Source organism: Ornithorhynchus anatinus, chromosome 18, assembly GCF_004115215.2.
Source record: "Ornithorhynchus anatinus isolate Pmale09 chromosome 18, mOrnAna1.pri.v4, whole genome shotgun sequence".
In the NCBI taxonomy this organism is placed as follows: Eukaryota; Metazoa; Chordata; class Mammalia; order Monotremata; family Ornithorhynchidae; genus Ornithorhynchus; species Ornithorhynchus anatinus.
The window spans coordinates 4,763,532-4,784,750 of record NC_041745.1 but is presented as its reverse complement, the minus strand read 5'-3'; the positions used below and the strand labels follow the sequence as shown (position 1 = coordinate 4,784,750).

The window sequence follows — 21,219 nt, the reverse complement described above, 5'->3', positions numbered from 1 at the left end:
CCCCAGGAGGGAGAGAAACGAAACCCCCAACAGGGAGCTCATGCCAAAATCAGGCTGTCCAGGGAGGAGTTGAACCGGCTCCAGAAGAGAGTGGAATCACTGAAGAGTTGCCTAGACAAGCCCAATCTTGGCATCTGCCCCCCAACGCCCTCTCCTCTTCCCCTGGGGTAGGAAGAGTGGGAGAGGCCTCACACCTGGGGTAGCAGGGGCACAAAATTGCCCTCTCTCCACCTTCCACCCACCCTGATTTCACCATTATGCATTCCAGTCAGGATTTGGAAGATAAAAAAAAATTCCCTCAGCAAGTCTTGACTCAGGGACTCAAGACTCCTGAAAGCTGGAGCTCCAAAGTCCCAGTGCTTTCATCTAAGGGCAAGGAGGACTTCTGGGAAACAGGGCTGGGAGCCAAGGGTACTTGCCTCACCCAGAGTCTTTTCCCCCGTCCACCCAAGGCCATCTGGGAGGCAGCGGGTTATAGCGAAAAATGCATGGGCCTGGAAGTCAGGAGGCCAGGGTTCTATTTTAGGCTCTGCCACTGGCCTTCTCTGTGACTTTGGGTAAGTCATAACCTTTCTGGACCTGCTCAGTCCTCTGTAAAACGGGAATAAGATACCCACTCTCCTCTCCTCTTAGACTGTAGGTTCCACGTAGGACAGGGATGGTGTCCGATCTGATTGCTTTGTACCGACCTCAGCATTTAGCAAGGTTTAATAAATGCCACACCTAATCACTATGATTACCTGCAATCCAACCAAATAATCTACTATGGCCTTATCTTATTTAAGGGCTGCAGAGGGGGCTGGTAGGGAATGTCTTAGTTGGAGGTTGGAGAATTGTAAACAGTTACAATAAGGGCTGCGCTCTAAGATAAAAGGCATATGGGCAGAGGTTGGCAGTGTAGAGGCAGGGAGACCACCTCCATCCCTCCTTACCAAGGGGGCTCATCTCAACTTCCTGGGGCTTGGGAATACTTCCTCCCTCTGTGGCGAGATTGGAACTCAGACCTCAGAGGGCTTGGTCCCTGGAGGAGAAAGAGAGAAGCAGAAAGGTCTAGTGGATAAAACACGGACTGGGAGCCAGAAGGTCATTGGTTTTAATACCGGTTCTGCCACTTGTCAGCTGTGTGACCTTGTACAAACCACTTGACTTCTCTGGGCCTCACCTGTAAAATGGATATTGAGACTGAGCCCCACATGGGACAGGGACTGTACCCAACCCTATTTGCTTGTATCTACCCCAGGGCTTAGTACAGTACCTGGCACATAGTAAGCACTTAACCAATACCATAATCACTAGCCTTCTCTCTCCCATTTGCTGTTTTCACCTGATGTGGGACTAGGAAACAAGCCGTGTCTACTGCTGGGGAAGCCTACGTCTGTTTTATTATCCATTTGGCCCAGGGCTCCATCCCGCTGAACCGCTAGGTTTCTAGCCACAGGACGAATTTCAATTGATTTACGCCTCAGAAGACAGAATGCTTCCCCCAGCAGCAGCAGCACCTCCCTTCCCTGTGGGCTGCTTCCAGTGTCAGGACTGCACGAGAAGCACTGAAGGCAGAGGAAAGGATGCCATTTCCGGTTCATCTTTTCTGTAAACAAGCAACGAAAACAACAACAACAACAAAAAAAATTGGGGAAAAAAAAATCACCAACCCAGCACGACTTTGCAGGGGTTTTTAATCCATCAGAATTTCCCAGACAGAAAGGGCTGCTGCTGCTCGCTGCGACACTTTAGAAAATGAGAAACCCGAGTCAAATGTTCTGCACTGCAGATATCTTGGTACTACTTGAAACTGTTTGCAGAGCAGCAGAAACTTTTCAGAGCAGTGCTACACACACCCGGAGGCATCTGGGGAGAACGGCTGCACCACTCTGCTCTAGTCGCAAAATCATCCTCAGTTTTCAAGCGCCCAACAGTTCTGTGTCTCCACGGAATCAGCGGCAAGGTTCCACCAATGGTTTAGGACACCCTCAGTTAGTTTTCAATCCCCAGCCTGCCCTTAGTGCTCTGCCACTGTGTTTCACTTGTCCCTAATCTGCTCATTGTCTCCTAACTGCTGACAGCCAATCTCCATTCCTGCTCCTGTTGGAGGAAACAGTCTTTAGTTATAATCAGTTTGTCTGATTGGGTATGCAGGGACAGGTGATACTCTACAGCTCGATTTCTAAACTTACACCTAGAGAGAACTGAATCTTCTTTAAGTGTATCCTGTGATGCAATCACAGGGTCAGAGAAGACTACACTGCCGGATACCTTATCTACGGAAGCGTAAATCACTAAAATGAAATGCCGCTATTTCCAGTCTGGTATCTAGTCCCAAACAAGCATGTAACGTCCAGCCCAGAGGGCTGAAGACAGATGACTGAATAATATCCAGGTTTGTTTCTTTCCCATTTAGTTTTAGATGAACACCCAATGAATTGACAAATTATACATTGCTCCATCTTAGCTATTTAAATTCCCTTCAACTGGGAAATTAATTACAAACTTCTCTATTAGACTATAGCCCCCTTGAGAGCAGGGACTACCTATTTTGGTTCTGGAGTACCCTCCCAAGGGCTTAGTACAGTGCTCTGTACACAGAAAGCACTCCAATTAATTGATTGGGCATTAGATTTAAGAATAATGACTACTTTCCCTTATTTGAATTTTAATTTTTCAACCCATAGCACATTAGCCTTCCTGAAAAGACACCAACATGAAATCTTTCAGGTTCAGAAATTCAGGGAAACCTGTCTAAGGATATGGCCATATGTACCAAAACAATCCCAGCAAGGATTTTCTTTCCTCTAGGAGAAATGCATTTTTCGCTTGCATCTGGCCAACAGCTTATCATGACCTTTGGCAAAGACCTCCTTGAAAGATGATTAATATGAAAGCTGGGGGTCAGGGGTCATGAACTCTAGCAAGGCTCTTTGTGGTCCAGGGTAGAGCATCAGGTAAAATATCCAAGTGAAGGGACTGTTGCTTCACCTAGGATCTCTACCCTCCGACCCTGCTCCTGATGGTTGCCTGTGGCATATTTCCCTGCAACTTGGAGACAGTCAGGCAAGAGAATTTATTGAGCACCCATTGTATAACTGGGAGACAAGCACTGTATGAAGCACTTAGGAGAGTATGAGGGAGATAACAGATTTGATCCCTGCCCTTGAAGAGTTTGCAATCTAGGGCCTCCAGGGACTCAGCTTTTTCTCATGAGGCATCAAACATGAGGCTGAGAAGTTTCATTTCCTTTCACTTTGAAAGTTTTGGTCATTTTGGGAAAGGACAAATCTGTGAGGAGAGCCCTGCCAAAACTGAAAGCGATTAGTCATGGCCACTTTCCCCAGGAGGAGAGAGCTTACGGGTCCAAGGATCCCAATTTTCTGGTGAAAGCCTCTGAAATCCACCATTCCAGCGCACATTCTTTTTAACCTGTCCATGACCCAAGGGAGCCTCTTCAGACCTGTAGGTGGTCCAGGCTTGCTCTCCGGGCGGTTTTCAGCACCCCATGCCCCCTCCGGTGCCCCGGAGCAAGGGGGTCCTTTCAGAGCTGCATTCGAGTCACCATCACCCCAAAGCTCTGGAAATTAGGAGACTGCAGGTGGGAGGAAAGGAGAGAGAGAACCCGGGGATAAGGGATGTTTTTTCTGTGTGGGTTTCCCCTCAGGGGCTTGGAACCCTTCAGGTAGGCAGCAGGGGAGTTTCACGAGTGAGGGATGGGTCCCTCAGCCAAAGGTTAATTGTCCAAACATAGATGTCAAACCAACAGATGCAAATTAGCACTGGTTTGGCAGCTGCCGTTTCTAAAGGTTCCAGGAAAGGAACGGTGGCTTTTTTTTTTTTCTGCTTGTCATTACGGAGAATGCAGTCTGGAGCTGGTGTGCAGTAATGTTTCGTGTCTGCAGGGAAGGGAGTTACTAAGGAAACCACACAGATCCCGCAGTGGCGAGGGCTTTCCCAAGTATGCAAAGGCCGCTCAGCAGCTCTCCAGTAAAAGCGAGGTGCTCTGGGGTTTGTCTGACACACCATCTGAAAAACATAGAATGGTAAAAGCACCCCTCTCCACCGCTACCTTATCCGTGGAAGGTACAGAGGAGTTCATGCTAATCCCTTTGTTTTCCAGAAGGTGAAACAGACACAGTAGTTGAGGAGCTTTTCCGATACCACACTGCAGAGAAGTCAGAATTAGAACCCGGGTCTTCTCCCAAACTGCGCCCTACCCACTGGGGATTTCTGTTCCCTTCTTGAAACAGCTATTAACCTCATATCACCTACATGATATGAGCAGCATGTTTGCAATTCCTTCAAAGTTATCAAAAACATTATAGCTCCTCCTGTGCGCTGTAAGCTCCTGGGGGCAAGGAAAGCACTTGCGGTCCTCTCCCAAGTGCTTAATACAGTGCTTTGTACATAGTAAGTGCTCAATAAATACGACTGAATGAATGAATCTACCAACTCTATTGTACTAACCCATATGCCTCTTACTGTGCACAGAGTGAGTGATCACTAAATACCCTTGATGGATTATTGAAGAGAACAAGTCCCCATATCAGTCCCAAAGAAATACCCCCGCAAACTTCCCCGGCTTTGACTCCAAGCCAATGATTATGTCCTTTTGGATGTGAGCTTTGAGTCACACATCTCCCCAACTAATAGTAGCATGGTCCAAGCACCACCATCACCATCTTCAAGACAAGAGGTCCGAAACCCAAACTGGAGCTGCCGAGTTTGACTGCAGCTCTCCAGAGCTGCCAGATCCTACTCGGAGTCACTTTGGATAGGCCTCTGTGAGATACCATTATTCAGGCCTTCCCTGAAGAGAAAGGCATTAGATTATAAATTCTTTCAGGGCCAAGAACACCCGACTTGCATCTTTTTTACTTTCCCAGATGCTCAGGTCAGTTTGCCACATATAGCAGGTGTGCAATATCATTGACATATGTACACACACACGCCTCCCACCCCCCAGAATTTTGTGATCTGTCAAAGAATCGCAGAAAGAGATTAAAATGTTCAGGCACCGTTTCCTTTTCATTTTGGCTGCATCTCGGTATCTTTTGCTCTTCTAGGTGACTACAAATTGATCATCTGTTCTAGTTATCATCTAAGGGTTAATAAGCCAGGCCATCTGCACCACAGATTAAAATGAATAGCTAAAACGATCTCAGTGCTCACTGTGTAATGTTTTGGGGCAGGGAAGCAGAGGGAGGATACTGGAGTTCCAAGAAGGCCTTATGCCTCCCCCAAGTGCCCCACTGAACTGAACTGTGAGCCCCACCCTAATTTTGCCCATCTACCTCCTCATCAAACAGAAACTCCTTACCTCCTACCTCACCTCACTACTCTCCTACTACAACCCAGCCTGTTCACTTCACTCCTCTAATGCCAACCTACTCACTGTTCCTCAATCTCTATCTTGCCCCTGACCTCTTACCCACATCCTGCCACTGGCCTGGAACATCCTTCCTTTTCATATCTGATAGAAAATTACTCTCCCCACCGCCAAAGCCTTATTGAAGGCATATCTCCTCCAAGAGGCCTTCCTTAAACCCTTATTTCTTTCTTTTGTGCCCTGACTAGCCCCCTTTATTCACCACCCCCGCTCTCAGCCCCACAGCACTTGTATACATATCCATAATTTATTTATATTAATATCTGTCTCCCCCTCTAGTCTGTAAGGTCATTATGGGCAGGGAATGTGTGTTTATTGTTATATTGTACTCTTCCAAGCACTTAGAACAGTGCTTTGCACACAGTAAGTGCTCAATTATTACAATTGATTGATTGACTGGTCTTCTGCCAGAGGTGGTTAACTTAAATAAGTCTGTAGAAAATCAAAACTGTAAATTTAGGAACAAGGGAAAGGAGACACCCCGATAGTCTAACCCACGTTTTTGACAGAAGTCAGATTGTAAAAATATCTCCAGTTCCTTTTTTTAAAAAAATAGTCAATTTAAAGCTCTTTCAGAAACAAGCTGGCCCCAGTTAAGCTTTGAGTAGAGTCGGTGTCATTCAAATGGAAGAGAAGGCCCCCGCCCGGAAGCACAAGTGATTAGCTGGGAAGGAGAGGGATTATCTTCTTGTCAAGCTAGTCAATGGTTCCATGCTGAGATCCAAGAGGAAGTGAAAAGGAAATCTCTGATGAGGAAGTACAGAAGTTGGACTTACAAATCTCTCCAGTAGAAAGAGCCCAGACAAATGGAACTAATTAATATCAGGGCCAGCTCTAGGATGCAGTCTGGTCCAGGATGGGACATGGTCATGAGAGGAAAGAGGCAGGGGTGATCCAGGGTCCAAGTAGGGATGGGGACCTGGTGGGAGAAGCTCCTGCATTTCCTGGTGGCAATTTTGATTGTGCCTCATGCTACCATGATCACCCCAAGGGCTCTGCTCTAAAAATCGACCTATGCATTGCTAGTCACTACCTACAAGACAATGGAGTCTCCTGTTCTCAGTGGTGGAGGGGTTTCAGTTTCTTCACCAAGACTTCCCAACCAAAGAGTCACAAGGAGAATCTAATTATAGGGATAAAGGTTTGTGCCATGCCACTCTCCCACTCTCACCCTAAGTCACCTTCCTGCACAGTCCCACGTGCAACTAGGAAAGAAACAAGGCAGGGGTGCAGCACCATACGCTGAGCTCGCAATAATTTTGCGGGTAGGTCCTATTTGTCATCATCATCAATGGTATTTACTAAGCACTTACTATGTGCACATCACTGTACTAAGTGCTTGGGAAAGTTCAATACAATAGAGTTGGCAGTCATGTTCCCTACCCACAATGAGTTTAAAGTCTAAAGGGGGAGGCAGATATTAATATAAACAATTTATAATAGATAATTTAAAGATATGTGCGTAAGTGCTGTGAGGTGGAGGGTGGAGTGAACATCAAGTGTCCAAAGGTTACAAATTCAAATACATAGACAATGCGAAAGGGAGATGGGGGAAAAGAGGGCTTAATGGGGGAGGCTTTCTTGGATACTTTCCCCCATCCCACAATCCTTATATACATACCCTTAAACTCTACTATTTCCCCATCTATATTTTAACATGCCTCCCTATAGACTATAAGCTCCTTCTTCCAGCATCTACCAACTCTGTACATTGTATTTTCCCAAGTGCTTAAAACAGTGCTCTGCACATAGTAAGTGCTCAATAAATACCATTAATTGAGGGCATTTTTAAGCACTTACTATAAGCACTGTTCAAAGCCCTGAGGGAGATGCAACTTTATCGGGTGGGACAAAGTCTTTGTCCCACTTGGGGCTCACAGTCTAAACATGGAAAGAGCACATGCCTCTGGAGTCAGAGGACCTGGGTTCTATACCCCGCTCTTTCACTTGTCTGCTGTGTGACCCTGGGCAAGTCACTTAACTTCTCTGTGCCTCATTTCCCTCATCTGTAAAATGGGGATTAAGACTGTAAGTCCCATGTGGGACAGGGACTGGGCCCAACCCAATTATCTTGTTCTACGCTAGTGCTTAGTTCAATGCCTGGCACATATTAAGCATTAACAAATACCAAAGTTATTATTATTAGAAAGGAGAACAGGTATTGTGAGAAGCAGCGTGGCGCAGTGGAAAGAGCACGGGCTTTGGAGTCAGGGCTCATGAGTTCGAATCCCAGCTCTGCCACTTGTCAGCTGTGTGACTGTGGGCAAGTCACTTAACTTCTCTGTGCCTCAGTTCCCTCATCTGTAAAATGGGGATTAAGACTGTGAGCCCCACGTGGGACAACCTGATTCCCCTGTGTCTACCCCAGCGCTTAGAACAGTGCTCTGCACATAGTAAGCGCTTAACAAATACCAACATTAGGTATTGAATCCCCATTTTACAGTTGACGAAACTGAGGCACAGAGAAGTTAAGTGAATTACCCCAAGTCACACAGCAGGCAAGAGGTAGACCCAGGAATAGAACCCAGGTCTTCTGACTCCCAGGCCTGTATTCTTTCCATTGGGCTAAGCTGCTTCATCTTTTTAGCCTATGACTCTGAGGCTACTAGGATGCAGACTAGAACCCTTTGGGTTCTTGGCAGCTAAGGGATAGTTTGCTTGAGATCTGATCAGGACCCTGTCAACTAGGTTGGCCTCAGGCAGGCCTCTCTGGGAAGACCCACTCCCCCAGAGTCAGCTCAAAACCAAACTGGCCCTCAACTTCCGGGGGCAAGGGCCCTCGGTCACTGCTTTAGCAGGTTTGCCAGCTTGGGGAAAGGAAGTGAGACCACCACCGGGTGACAAGAGGGAGAGAAAGCCTTTTTAAAGGGTCTTTGTAGAGAAGATTCTGTGTCAGATTTGGAGACTGTTACAGCTTGATGACTCCTTGCTTCAGCCATCTAAGTCCGGATGGAGGCAATTATGCTATTAGAGCCCTGACAGTCTCTTTGAAAGTCTTCTCTCTCTGACACCATTCTCCACTTCCACAAAAGCAATAAAGCAGCAAAACCAAAGAAAGATAACGATCCCACTGCATCCAGTTAAAAATACCCAGTCCACCGCCCTAGCGCGGCCGCTGCTGCTGCTGTATGTCATCCAAACTCATCCCCCACAGAGCAGGGACCAGATTCCTGGTACCGCCTGTTCCTGCTCCCTGGAACAACACTGAACGTCTCCAAGGACTCTTAGTACCGCTGCAGGAACATGCGAGTTTGCTCGCCGTGCTCGGGACTCGCTGTTACTGGATGCAATCAGATGGCACAGATTAGGTGGCTGGGGGATGTTGTCAGCCGTCTCGTTATCCGCAAGTCTGGAAAAGGAAGGGCCCAGCTTCCCGGTCTCCCTGTGATGGCTCCATCCAGAGAGCCCGGGGAGCCAGGAATGGCTCCGAGCCTGCTATGTTCCAGCAGCCTGGGAAAGCGTGCTGAGCCCCCTGGCTGGAGCAGTAGCAACTCTGCAGTGTACAGGCCAATGCTCACACTATGTTGAAGGCTGGAATCAGCCAAAGTGGGTTTGTTTAGAATTGTTCGTTTTGCCATCATGAATTAAGCAACTAGAAAGCCCAGCGATGAAACACCAAAGCCTCCTGAGGTGCATTTTTTCCTTCCAGAAGTGGTCTCAAAGGGAGCAAGAGGTAGACATCCTTTCACTTCTCTAGGCCTCAGTTCCCTCATCTGTTAAATGGGGATACCCGATGTGGTTTGCCAGTTAGGCTGGCTATTGTAGTTCAGGCAGACAATTTTTTGAGACCCCGTCCTACCCACAGCCCCTTCTCCATTCAGGCTGCCCTGATTCCTAGGAGGGCTACCAACTGGTACGCTGCCTTTGTGCACACAAAGTCCTGGTTACCCATTTGCACAGGGATTTTGTTTAGGGAATTCAGTTTCATGGAGTGAGCGCTTGAGTTTCTCCAGTGACAGAAAAGCATTATGCTGCACTCTGCCCTCACTCACCTGACCTCCACTTTAACTAATGAAACCAACTGTGGGGCAGCAGCCCGGGATTCAGGATACAGGCCACCATCGGGGAAGTACATTTCTGGGTGTGCCTTCAACAGCCACAAACAAACATCGCTGGGCCTACTTGCACCCCATGGTAATGATGGTATTTATTAAGCTCTCACTGGAGGCCAAGCACATAAAACTACTCCCTTGCCGGGTCCATTTGCAAATAGTTGAGTACCTCTTACACCTGAGCTAACCCCCAGGTGTTTTTCAGATTTCTTCAGACAGTTTTCATCCCAGTACATTACAGAAAGCAGGCAGGCACTCTGCAGCTCAGGCTTTCCACCAAAAGGCTTAGGTTGGAGTCATCAGGAAATCCCTTACTCTGGTCAAACACTGTAATTCCACTTATCCCCAGACCACAGATCTCAAACTGCCTAGAAACTGTTTCTACCTAGGTTTATATTTTTCAGTGGGGAGAGATAAGCAGGGAGACTTTTCTCACTGATCTCCCAAGGAGTCTAAAGCCTCATTTCTTAATCAGGCAAAAGAGCCAAATTTTAATATATCTGTATTATATCTGCAATCCACTTTTCTTTCCATTAAATTTCTAGGAGGCTCTGGGACTTTCAGAACAGGAGCAGTACAAATCGGGAGGATCTGTAGGCTGTTTGTGGCAGCTTGTCCTTAAGAGTCCATTTGCATTCCCTTTCTCTGCCCCCTACTCCATGGATTTACATCTTCCTAAAACCTTCTTTGGGGAACCTAGAGCTGCAGTTGCCTATTTTAGCCACAATGGCATTAACTTTATAAAGTATTAAAATTAGACATCTGATGATGCTTCTAAGGGGCCAGCACAAAGTACAAAACCTGCCCAAAAGAAATTTAGATCTTACAAAGTCAAACAAAATCCAGCCCAGTATCCATGGTAAAATATATATATATATGTATATACACACACACACATATATATATATAAATCACCACAATGTGGTAATAGCGATCTATGTTTAGGTCTGAACTAAAGAATATTACATTTTCAATCATGGTTCCAAAAATCCCATTTTATACAGCATCCCTTCTCTAAAGGATCACTCTTTTTTATCCAGTGTAATAATAATACTAGCAATAATAACAACAATAGTAATATTTGCTAACTGGTTACTGTGCCAAGCATGGTAATAAGTATTGGGATAGACACAAGATAATCAGGTCAGACACAGTCCCTGGCCCACACGAAGTGGACTGGCAGCCTAGAAAGGAAGGAGAAACAGTTTTTAAATCCCCAATTTACATATGAGTAAACTAATATTCTGAAGTTAAGTGACTTGGCCAAGGTCACACAGCAAGTGGCAGAGTCAGGACTAGAACTCAGGTCCTCTGATTCCCAAGCCTGTGTCTTTCCACTAAAGCACACTCTAGAGTAGCTCTGCATCCTGAATTCCCCAAGTCCCTTTCAGAATGATGAATTACCCAGTTCCTAAAAGTCATCAAGTGTTCCACACATTTATTTTATATAGTACAGACAAATCTTAATTTCCTGTGTGAATAATGGAGTTTTGATAGGCGGGTGTTAAGAGCTTCACATTGTTTGACAAGTGGGATAGCAGTTTCTAAAAATGATTTCCACTCACCACCTCCAGCTCTCCAAAAAGTCAAAATTGGCCGAGTCTTTCAGCACCAACCTACAGTCCTCTACCTATGCTAGCCTAAGGTTTTGAGCTTCTACCAAATTGTCCCAAAATCAAGACAACTCAGGATTTAAGAAGATGTCTCCCAAAAACCAATTTTTCCAATAGAAAAAACTTCCCATAGCAAATCATACCAAAAACTTTGGAAAGCCTTAAATGAAAATATTGGCACAACTGCACGAGGCTGCAAGCAGCATTCAAACAATGATGCCACCCAGAACTTTCCTCCACCACTGCAACAGTGCATTTGGAGGAATAAATTTCATAGCTTGTTTTTGTTTTGTTTCTTTTTATGGCACTTAAGTGGCTACTATGTGCCAGGCACTATACTAAGAGGTTGGACACTGGGCTCACAGTCTTAATTCCCATTTTACAGATGAGACCAGGCACAGAGAAGGTCACACGGGAGACAAGTGGAGCCAGGATTAGAACCTAGGTCCTCTGACTCTCAGGACCATGCTCCTACCAGTAGGTCAGACTGCTTCACTTACCGTGATATTCCCTGGCATATCAAAGCAAGAAGCAGCAGCATGGCTTAGTGGAAAGAGCCCGGGCTTGGGAGTCAGAGTTCATGAGTTCTAATCCCGAATCCGCCGCTTGTCAGTTGTGTGACCTTGGGCAAGTCACTTAACTTCTCTGTGCCTCGGTTCCCTCATCTGTAAAATGGGGATGAAGACTGTGAGCCTCACGTGGGACAATCTGTTTACCTTGTATCTCCCCCAGCGCTTAGAATAGTGCCTGGCACATAGTAAGAGCTAAACATGCCCCCTTTCCCTCTGCTCCTCCCCCTCTCCCTTTCCCTCCCCTCAGCACTGTGCTTATCTGCTCATTTGTATATATTTTTATTACCCTAGAAGCAGTGTGGCTCCGTAGAAAGAGCACGGGCTTGGGACAGAGGTCATGGGTTCGAATCCCGGCTCTGCCACTTGTCAGCTGTGTGACTGTGGGCAAGTCACTTAACTTCTCTGTGCCTCAGTTCCCTCATCTGTAAAATGGGGATTAAGACTGTGAGCCCCACATGGGCCAACCTGATTACCCTGTATCTACCCAGTGCTTAGAACAGTGCTTGGTACATAGTAAGCACTTAACAAATACCAACATTAATTAATACATCCCCTTGATTCTATTTATTGCTATTGTTTTTTGTGTCTCCCCAATTAGACTGTAAGCCCATCAATGGGCAGGGATTGTCTCTATCTGTTGCCGAATTGTACATTCCAAGCGCTTAGTACAGTGCTCTGCACATAGTAAGCGCTCAATAAATACTACCGAATGAATGAATGCATTTTCCACATAACACATCCACTCACTCCTGTGTCGCACTCCTCCATTCTTTCTTCACAACAGGCACCTAGACTTGAAAAGGTTAGCAAGAGGCATAAATGGAGAAACAGGAGAAAGGCATTAAGGGAGTTTGGGACCAGATTTAGAAAGACTTACTAAGGCTGGTCCTTTAAAGCAAAGAAGACAAGAGTACTGTGGCCACAGAGAGTGTGCTGCCCTGTTCACACCCACCACTGCAACCCTTTGGCCAAATCCCAGCACCTGAAGTTCCCCTCAGCATTTGCCTCATGAATCTCACCCTCAGGTTAGTCAGCCATTTTGGAGATCTCATCCACACAAATTCATCCAAACTCCGTTTCAACTCTTTGGGCGTCATTATTTTCAGACTCATTTTTATACGACTGGGGGGGTCTCAACCCAGTTTCTTGAAGTTGATTGGGATTCGGAAAGGGAAACACTCTTTCTCAGAATTTTGCTCCCACTGTTCTGCCTTGATGTTCCTACAGTTGCTTATCTAATTTATTTCAACCGTGCCCAGCCTCTTCGGCCCAAGGGACCAATCCCCTGCTCCTTCGCTCCCCCAGGTCTTTAATGGACTCAGGTATGCTAGCACTGCTGAAAAGGAGGCAATGTGAAGGCACGGCAAGGTAGGAGAAAGCAACAGGAGAGTCTGCTTCTCTGGTCCACACTCTGCTTCACTGTGACAATTTATGCTCAGTCTACAGTGAATACTTAAAACATTTTTCTGATACCTTTATCAAACACACTTACAATTGGGGAGGGTCAGTGGTGTATCCAAACTGCTGTGTGGATTGCTTCAACCGAGGAAGGATATAATGGAGCTGGGAAAAGCTCAGGGAAGAGAAACAGGACTAGGTAAAGGAGCAGCTGAATGGGTGTGACCTCGGGCAAGTCACATAACTTGTGTGCCTCAGTTTCCTCACCTGTAAAATGGGAATTTAATACCTGCCCTCCCTCCTGCTTAGACTGTGATGCTCGCATTGGGCAGGGACTGTGTCTGACTTTGTTTTATGGCATTTGTTAAGCACTTACTATGTGCCAGGGGTATATACAAGACAATCAGATTGGACAAAGGTTAACTCATCTATCCCAGTGTTAGGTAAATGTTTGGCACATAGTAAGCATTTTACAAGTACCACTATTATTATTATATGAAGAAAAACTAAAAAATGCCCTACCTCCTCCTGCAATCGTTCTGGTAGTGGATCCATATGGTTTTCTTGGTAAAAATCCAGAAATGGTTTATCATTGCCTTCTTCTGTGCAGTAATCTTGAGTCTCTGCCCTAGATTCTCTCTCATGCCGCTGCTGCCCAGCACAGGTAAGTTTTGACTTGTAGCAGATTGCCTTCCACTCGCTAGCCACTGCTCAATTAGTTAATTAATGTTGGTATTTGTTAAGTGCTTACTATGTGCAGGGCACTAAGCACTGGGGGAGATAGAGGGTAATCAGGTTGTCCCACGTGAGGCTCACAGTCTTAATCCCCATTTTACAGATGAGGGAACTGAGGCACAGAGAAGTTAAGTGACTTGCCCACAGTCACAAAGCTGACAAGTGGCAGAGCCAGGATTCGAACTTGTGACCTCTGACTCCCAAGCCCATGCTCGTTCCACTGAGCCACACTGCTCAATGGAATGGGCATTGACTCTGTTTGAATCACCCTCCCGTAACCGAGACTGGTAGAGTACTGGAAACTCTCCACGTGTGATCCTGGGAGGGGCCCTTGGCAGAGTATAGTTCAATAAATAGATATTATCCCTCCCTTCAAGGAGTTTACAATTCAGCACGGATTTTTTAAAAAAACCTCAAATTTACTCGTATCTAATATAAGCTATTGTAGAGCAAGGAGCAGTTTAGCCTAATGGAAAAAACATAGGCCTGGGAGTCAAAGCACCTGTGTTCTAATCCTGACAACCACCATTTTCCTGCTGTGTGCCTAGTCAGCTTCTCAGTGCCTCAGGTTCCTCTTCTGAAAAGTGGGAATTCAGTTCTCCCTCCCTCTTAGACTATGAGACTAAGGCGGGGCAGGGACTGTGTCCAACCTGATTATCTTAGGTCTGCTCCAGTGCTTAGCATGAAGTGCTTAACAAATATCACAATTATTATTAGACACACAAGACTTGTGAGGCTGGACATACTGTGTAACATAGTATTCAGCAGGTTTACAGAAGTTTTTCTGACACTACCTAAACCTCTGGAGAATGGGGGAAACCCCTGATTCTCCCCCACTACTAGCTCCAGAGATTTTGCATTTTCCTCCCATGTCTTTTGGGGGCATTGCTTCTTAGCCATGGAATTCAGTAGCAAGAGCTGGGTCAAGGGGAGGCCGGAAGCTTAAAATAAAAATACTGGACTAAAAGGCATCTGATGCCATATCCATGCCAAGACAGGGAACAGGGCAGCTGAAAACCATATAATTATTACTAGGTTACCAGTCACAAAACCTAATACTTGGTGGTCCAGATTCAAACAAGTGGTGGAGCTGTTTTAATCCACAGACTGTGGTTTGGACAATGCGGTATGAGACTGGAAGTTACCTTACAAGACTGACGGGTCCTCAAATCATCATTATCAGTATTTATTGAGTGCTTACTGTGTGCAGAGTACAATTCTAAGTGCTTGGGAGAGTACAGAGTTGGCAGATACGTTCCTTGCCCACCACGACAGCTCAGAACAATTGAACCTCAAATTGGAAAAAGCTAATATAATTACACTGATATCCATCCCTATCCCTAATTGAGCCACACAATAAACTTCTTGACCTCTTTCTTTGTCGATATCCAACACTGCCAGTTTTCTGCAGAGGCCGACTAGGTTGGATGGCACCCAAATTGCGATCTGTTGTCAGTCTGTGTACTGCTGCACCACACTGAGGCTATAATTCACAAATGAATGGAATATTTTTTGCCAGTGAATATGAGCTCTAGGAGTTAAATGAGCAAAAAATGAATGATTTCAGGCCCCATGGATCTAGCATCACCGTGGTGCTCTCAGAAGGCTTCAACCCTTTGGTCCCTCTGAGGTTTTTACATTAGCAGTGTGGAGCTGAGGATGAGATGAGAATTATTTAAATGGGAAACTCCTCACTGCCAAATAATTTAACCACTGTTAGGATCTTTTGGCAAAGGATTCCATCTTTGGCTACAATCAAACATATGAAACCACAGTGAGGTTGGGGCCTTCCTAAAAACTGCCTTCTCTATACGTTTCACAAAGAAATATAAAAGTCAGACATTCAACATGTACTTATTAAAGATCTGAAGAATGCATAGTCTTATGCAAGATGTGGGCAGCAGAATGGATTCTTTAATGGATAAATCATCCTTGGTCACCACGGATTCTCCTGGTCCCTGGCCTCACTTTCAGTGACACTGCACTTTCCAGGAAAACTGTGATTAGAAAATCATTAAAGTCAATGGAGAAAATGGGGTGAGGTTCCCACCTCAATAGGAGACCCTTCAAAATATTCAGCACAGGACAGATTCCATTCATAACAAATGTGATTTGGGACCTGTCTGCAGAAGAGGTAGTTTGGTGCAGGACTTCTTTGTAGGGAATCAATTTTCAACAGAGCCAATGTTGTTTTGAAAGATGTTGAATAGAGTCACGCTGAAAAGCTGTTGCTTGGGAAACCAGCGAGAAACTATGCTTTTACCATTTAAAATCATGGAAAAGTAAGGGAATGTCCCACGAGCTGCCAATTATTACACACAGGGGATGATCCTGTGAGGAACGGAGCCTCTCGAGGTCTATGTACCCTCACTGCTGGGGTCTGTTTTTTCCAATCAGTCATTTAGAAGAAATGTGAACCTGAGGGTCATAAAACAAAGGGACTAAGGACTTCTTAGAATCCCAGATAGCAATTACTGGTAAAGCAAACAAATTACACAAACTGCAAGCCTGTGACAGGTCAGGCTGATCTAACCTTGAGCAAGGAGAGAGAGAGAGAGAGAGAGTGTGTGTGTATGTTTTTGTGCACTCATACACGTGTCCTAGTTCATCACAAATTGTCACTTCAGACAATTCATTAGAAATTCTCCCTGCAAAGTACACCAGCAAGTTAGAGAATAAACCACACTCCTGGGCCCAATCCCTTGACTAGCTACTGTACAGGAACTGCTCAGCTGGGGAAGGAGAAGGAAGCACAAGTGTTGATTCACTTCCCCAGATTGTGCAGATTTACTCCCAGTGCAAATTTTTCCCCCCTGGAGATCATGTTTTCTGTTGCAGTGTGATGTTGGGCAAGTCACTTAACTTTCCTGTGCCACAGTTTCCTCATCTGTAAAATGGGGCTTGGATACCTCATCTCCCACCTAACTCAGACTAAGACGGGGATTGTGTGTTTTACCTTTATCTTCTATCAACCCCAGAGCTTGGCAAATAATAAGCACATAAATGCCACATTTATTATTAGCATTCTGCATTACAGGTGGAGACACTAGAGAAGGGCAAGACTGAACAGTGCACCAAGAGGTCTACAAATAAAACCTGCTGAATCCCCCAAGGATATGTTGGGATGGGACCAAAATGCAGAGTGACCATGAGTCTGGGCAGTTCCAAGCCAAACTCAGCCTGAATACCCCATGCATAATCTCCCTAATAAGATCAAAGACAATCTCTTAACAGAAAGACATACATTCCTTCGATTCAGAATCCTCTCCCACTGTATGGCTGGACTAGATGGAGCCCCTCCCCACAATCATTTAGGGCTAACCTGCTGCAAGGTTAATTTTATCAGGTTTAGACTTTGTTGATGAAATATTCTTCCCTGCAATTGACCAGCAGATGTTTGGCTTTCAACAATTTATTATCTGAACCTCAAGACACCACCCAGTCTCTGCAATTCTGAGTCTGGTGCTAGTGGCTTCTCAAATTCAAAAGCCAAAGAAATAAAATGAAGCTAGGTTTTTTGTTTTTTCCAAACACCAGTTTCTGAGATGTCTCCACTCTATTGAACACCTTTAAAATTCAGTATGAGCTCAGTTGACAGAAATCTGTGGGAGGCAGAGAGAGAGATATAGCCCATAGTTTTGGGTATGCAGTTTGTTTCTTTAAATAGATCTTAGGCAGTACATAAAAGGCAAAGCAAAGCGTGTGGCAGAAAAGCACTCACTCAAGCAGTAGTCTGGTCTTCAACTTGCACGGGATCAATGTTCAGCTTACAAAATTGGTCGTCTTTCTGGACAGGGATGAAAGCACGTGATGGTCTGAAGCCTTTACCAACAACCTGTTGGGAGACCAAAATGAGACACATTTAAGGAAACTGTAAACTGGCCCTTGCAGAGCACAGGGGAAAACCTATTCTGAGCATCAGTATGACAAGTTAAAGGAAATTTTAGAAATTTGAATACAGAATATAAAATTTTTGCAATCACATGCGGGGAGGATAACGGAAGAGAATAGAGAGGAGAGAGAGAGAGAGAACATGCTGGTATTTGAAGATGACCCTACTGACACTGTCCGTTCACAGTATCATCGTGAGTCCTCGTCATTAACTGGCCTCCTTGTGCATATTCACTCACAGCCCAGTCTTCGGGATACAGCATTTCCTGCCTATCTCTTTCAAAGGACTTCTGTTATGTTGATGTTGACGTGGTGAGTTGGAAGCGAATCTGTCACCAGCATCCAAGTCCTTCATCCCATCCTCAAACAGTAGCACAGAAAGGTTGAATAGGACTGGTAAGGTTACCGATAGTTTTTGGATGCCTAGGCAGGAGACCACCTGCCAGTGGTGGAAAGTAGAGAGAGACCCGATGGCCCTTTCAGATTTACTTCCCAATTTTTCCACATGTTGAGGGTCTAGCCTGTATAAGCATCGGTGCATTATGACCCCTCTTTGCTAGAGGATTGTCAGACTGGGTGCCACCATGATGAGTCTGTGCTGGATTTTCTTTTTCCCCCCATTGCTATTTCTCAATATACGTTCAGTTGACAGTAGCAAAATGCTTTTTCTTTACAGGCCAGAAAAAGAGTCATCAGTGGGATGTTTTTGTCTCTAGGCAGATTTGGGAAGTCTGGTGGCAAACTCACTGCCCAAAAAGAATGTTGCTCTGGAAGGTGGGGGTGGTGGGGTGGGGCGGAGGAGCCCTCTCCATAAGCGGCTGCATTTTGGCATTTGTCTCCATGAGCTGATGTCTAGCCCAATGCCAGCAATATTCAGACACTAGATTATATCTGGATAATGCACACAGGTTGCCTGGGGAATTTGATTTCAGGTCAATAAAGAAAAATGGATAAAACCGCCACAGACTTTTATGGAGACGGTAAATTCCACTGTATTGTCAATATCTAAAACCAAAGAGAAGCTCAAATTGACCGCTTGCCCTTTACCAGTTCATTGTAAATTTGGTATGACATAATGAAATGTTTTCCTTACCCTGCCCCTACGTACCTTTTCTCCTTGAAAGCTTCGTGGGATTAATATGGGACTGTAAAATGCCACAGGCAAGTAGCTAGGAGGATGGGTGCACAAACAGAGGTAGTTACAAGTCTGTTACTATCCTTTATGACTTAGATAGAAGCTGTTAAAAATGTTATTGGCCTAGTTGTGAATTCCAGAAGGGTGGAAATGCAGAGCCCAAACTACTTCCCGAATGAACTATAAACTAGAAAACCATCCAGGTTTGGTTCCACCTGTCTCAGGAAGAGAAAGAGCATGGCCTAGTGGATAGAGTATGGGTCTGGGAGTCATAAGGACCTGGGTTCTAATCCCAGCTCTGCCAATTATCTGCTGTGCAACCTTGGGCAAATCCCTGAACTTCTCTGTGCCTCAGTAAAATGGGGATTAGGACTGTGAGCCTCGTGTGGGACATGGACTGTGTTCAACCTGGTTAGCTTATCTATCCCAATGCTTAGAACAGTGGCTGACACATAGTAAGTGCTTAACAAAACATAAAGAAATAGCTAACACAAACTCCAATGTCTTGTCCCGAGCCTGAAAAAACAAACAAAAAAAAACCAAAACCATGCTCTGACAGCCATCCTGCCACACTATCTGGGGAATCACTGAGGTGTCCACTTTTCTATAGAAATAAACTGGACTGTCCATGCCAGTGAGCCTCATGAAACAGCAGAGCCTATCCCTGTCCCTCATCCTCCCCAGATTACAGCCATTTACAATCTGATGTTTTGGAGTTTTCCCTGACTCAGAAGAGAATGTCCCTGACCCCACTTTGCTGAGATCCATGCTCCAATTTTATTCAACTCTAACTCTAATCTTTTGCTTGCGTCTGGCATAAATGCTTTTCTGTATTTCTTCCATGTCTGCTTCCAGTTATTCTGAGCAGGAATTTATCATTTTAGGGGCCTGGAGGGGAAAGGTAGAGGCAGAAGGGGGAGAGACACAAGGAGGATGTGGGTTTATTTTTCCCGATGTGGCAGCCGTATTAGCATTCACCTTCTCTTGCCCAGTTCCTTCACCAACATAATGACCAAGTGGGTGGTTCCAGGACAGGTCCAGACTCTTTATGACTTCAGTTAGGAGAATGAGTTTTCAACTCTAGGGGAGCAGACCCCAAGTTACTCCTAAATTTGTCTCAGCCCTTCCAGACGTCGCCTGTCTGGTCCTGGAAACTACTGCTCTCAGACCAAATGATGAGATGGTAAGCTCCTTGAGCTTGGGGAATGTGTGTCTTACTGTTGTCCTACTCCAAAAGGACTTAGTATAGTGCTTTGCCCTCAGACGACCTTGAATAGACTACCGTTGATTGAAATGGATTCTGCACTTGCGCTGCCCAGAGAGACACACCGTACAGCCTGACTGAAAACTCAAAATTGAATTATCATTGAAAGTCAGGACAATCATTTTAAACTGCTAATTCAGCTAAGGACTCAACTCTCACCACACAGTAAAAACACTAATGTCTAATGCTGAGGGACAATCAACAGTTCAAGGACTTTAAGTTTTGTGTTTTCACATGAGCAGAAGTAACCAATAATCATCTTGTATAAAACTGCAGACTTTGATCTCGGGCCTCAAATCCTTGTCCCACCTAACTCTAGAGATGAAGAACATTTTAAAAGATCTGCATTTTAGATTTGTAGTTATTCAAGAAGCCGTACATGGCACAGTAGAAAGACCATGGGCCTGGGTTCAGGAAACCTGGATTCTAACCTACCTCCGCCACTTACCTGTTTTGTGACCTAGGTCAAGTCGCAACTTTTTGTGCCTAAGTATCCTCCTCTATCAAATGGGGGTTAAATAAAGTCCCTGCCTTTTAGACTGTAAGTCCTATGTGGGGTAGGGACTATCTGATGATCCTCTATCTACTGCAGTGCTTAGCTTATAGTAAGAACTTAAATACAATCTGATAAACGAATTACACATTCGGGAAATGTGAAAAGGGACATCATCCTGAGAAAATGGCCACTTTCTGGCCCAGGTGCCAGGAAGTTGTCAGTCTCACCCAACCAAGCCTGGGAGCTCCTCGTGGGACCAGGACTGTGTCTGAGTTTATTCTGTAGCTAGCCCAGTGCTTCATTCAGAGCTCAGCATGAAGTCTACACCTTATGCTCCTTGTGGACAGGGAACTTGTCTACCAACTCTTTTATTTTCTCCTCTGCCAAGTGCTTAATACAGTGCTCTACACACTGGAAGTGCTCAATAAATGCCAGTACTACTTCTGTCTGGAATTTTTTCTTAATAGTATTTCATTCAATCATTCAATCATATTTACTGAGTGCTTAATGGTGTGCAAAGCACTGTTAAGTGCTTACTACATGCCAGGCACTATACTGAGTTCTTGGGTAGATACATGCTAATCACATTGGACACAGTCTATATCCCATGTCGGGCTCACAGTCTTAATCCCCATTTTACAGATAAGGTAACAGAGAGAAGTTAAGTGATTTGTCCAAGGTCACACAGC

The 21,219-nt window shown here is 45.2% G+C and overlaps 2 protein-coding genes across 9 annotated transcripts in view; one reads left to right on the top strand and one right to left on the bottom strand.

Moving 5' to 3' along the window:
- KCNJ15 (potassium inwardly rectifying channel subfamily J member 15) overlaps nucleotides 1–21,219 on the bottom strand; it is a 297,724-nt gene that overhangs the window by 253,445 nt on the left and 23,060 nt on the right. For 6 of the 7 annotated variants that reach the window (XR_486015.3, XR_003766020.2, XM_039914668.1 and 3 more), the window contains one exon: nucleotides 17,466–17,579. The gene's annotated coding sequence lies outside the window, so the exon portion shown is untranslated. Of the gene's footprint in view, nucleotides 1–16,675; nucleotides 17,347–17,465; nucleotides 17,580–21,219 lie in introns of those variants that run through there. The other variant, XR_003766021.2, reaches the window with a different exon arrangement.
- The window catches only part of KCNJ6 (potassium inwardly rectifying channel subfamily J member 6), a 126,098-nt gene that overhangs the window by 102,315 nt on the left and 2,564 nt on the right, over nucleotides 1–21,219 (top strand). The gene's annotated exons all lie outside the window — the stretch shown is intronic.